A 1,780-nucleotide genomic window follows, 5' to 3' on the forward strand; every position below is an offset into this window, starting at 1 on the left:
TGTCTGTTTTTTAAATCACATCCACATTACATGGGGAACATTTTATTATACCTAACTGACAAAAGAGAGACCAATTCAAGAACTTCTCCACAATCACACTGTTGCTACATTTTGAGTCAAGGTTTGATCCCAGCTTGTTGGGTATCTACATCTATCTTCTATCCTCTTCCCCAATACAACACAGCTTAAATTCCAGTTCATTGGGTTCATTTTCATTAGGTGTAGAGTCATATGGGAGACCTCACTGGTCTCCGGTCAGGAAAACCTCATTAAAGACCTTCTGAGCAATTAGTATATTTTATTAAATTTTATGTTTGGTTTTGGGGGCCAAATTCAAGTTCTCAGGGGCTACTCTCAGCAGCAAGTTACTCTGTGCTTGCTCAGAAGTCCATGCAGTCCCAGGGATGAAGTTTTCCATGACAAAAACCAATGCACTGTGCTTGCTTCGGCAGCACATATACTAAAATTGGAATGATACAGAGAAGATTAGCATGGCCCCTGCGCAAGGATGACATGCAAATTCGTGAAGCATTCCATATTTAAAAAAAATGCACTAATGTGCATTCCATATTAAAGCCTTCCATATTAAAAAAAACAATACACTTCATATAATAATAAGACTAATGTGTGTCCCTGGCCCATAACTGGTTTGTGATTTTTATTGTTTATTTTTTGTTTTCTGGTCTTGGCCAGACCCGCAAGTGCTTAGGTGTAACTTCTGGATCTGAGCTCAGAAATCACTCCTGAAGAACTTGGGGACCATATTGGCTGCAAGAGATAGAACACTTTTTGGTGGCATGCAAGACAAATGCCTTCCCCACTGTCCTATGGCTCCAGTATGTTTTAACCTGAGGACACTCTAAGCAGTTTCTTCTAGCATTTTCCCTTATAATACTTTGCCTGGTATTTGGGACTCATTTCTAGCAGGACCAAGAATTTTCACAGTGTCTTTTGTTCTTTTCTTAATCTTACTTTTCCATGAACTTTTCTGTTTTGTGCTACCTGTATCTGCAAATATTTTATATTTATTTCTATTGCATTGCTACACAATAAAAGTCCTGCCTAGAATAAGGTATGATATAAAGAATGAAATAAAAATCTCAATGTAAGATAAACCACAGACAAATGACTTTTAGAAGGATTAACTTTAAAATAATAAATGTATAAACTACAAAACACATGTACCAAAATAATTAGATAAATTATTTTCTGCATTTTTCTTAACAATAAATTATTTTCTGCATTGTTCTTAACAATAATGAACTAGTTATCTGCATGTGTAAGGAATAGGAAAATTAAAAAGGAGAGACACATTTGTTGACAGGACTTTCTAAGTATTATTTTAATGCCCAGTAGGGTGTATTAGGCCTAGGGGTAAAGCAATGAATAAGACATATTTTCTACCCTTAATTACAAGTAATTGCCATAAAATTGATTAGTGTTATAAAAGGCACTTGTAAAAGCTCTTCTGAGATTTGTGTTTCAAAATGACTTAAAGTTTAGCCTTCAAACTCAAGTAGACCTGTAAGTCAGATAGTTTTTCACTGAATTATTTTTCTAGGAGGGTAGTAAAAAGTTACCACAAACTGGGTGGCCTAAAATAGAGAAATTGGGCAAGTTTGGGTTTGGAGAGATAATATAGCAGACAAGGTACTTGCCTTGCATGCATGTACCTGACCTGGATTTGATCCCTGGCACCTAGTATAGTCCCCTGAGCACAGAGCCAAGAGTAAGTAAACCCTGAGCACTCATTACTGGATGTGGCTTAAGAAATATAAAT

General features: G+C 36.1%; 1 non-coding gene across 1 annotated transcript; it reads left to right on the forward strand.

Moving 5' to 3' along the window:
• Positions 1-436: 436 nt before the first annotated feature.
• LOC126023455 (U6 spliceosomal RNA) lies at positions 437-543 on the forward strand. Its single transcript, XR_007500577.1, has one exon. It is a non-coding gene; the product is annotated as a U6 spliceosomal RNA (small nuclear RNA).
• The last annotated feature ends 1,237 nt before the right edge of the window (positions 544-1,780 follow it).

Source organism: Suncus etruscus, chromosome 11 (assembly GCF_024139225.1).
Source record: "Suncus etruscus isolate mSunEtr1 chromosome 11, mSunEtr1.pri.cur, whole genome shotgun sequence".
Taxonomy (NCBI): domain Eukaryota; kingdom Metazoa; phylum Chordata; class Mammalia; order Eulipotyphla; family Soricidae; genus Suncus; species Suncus etruscus.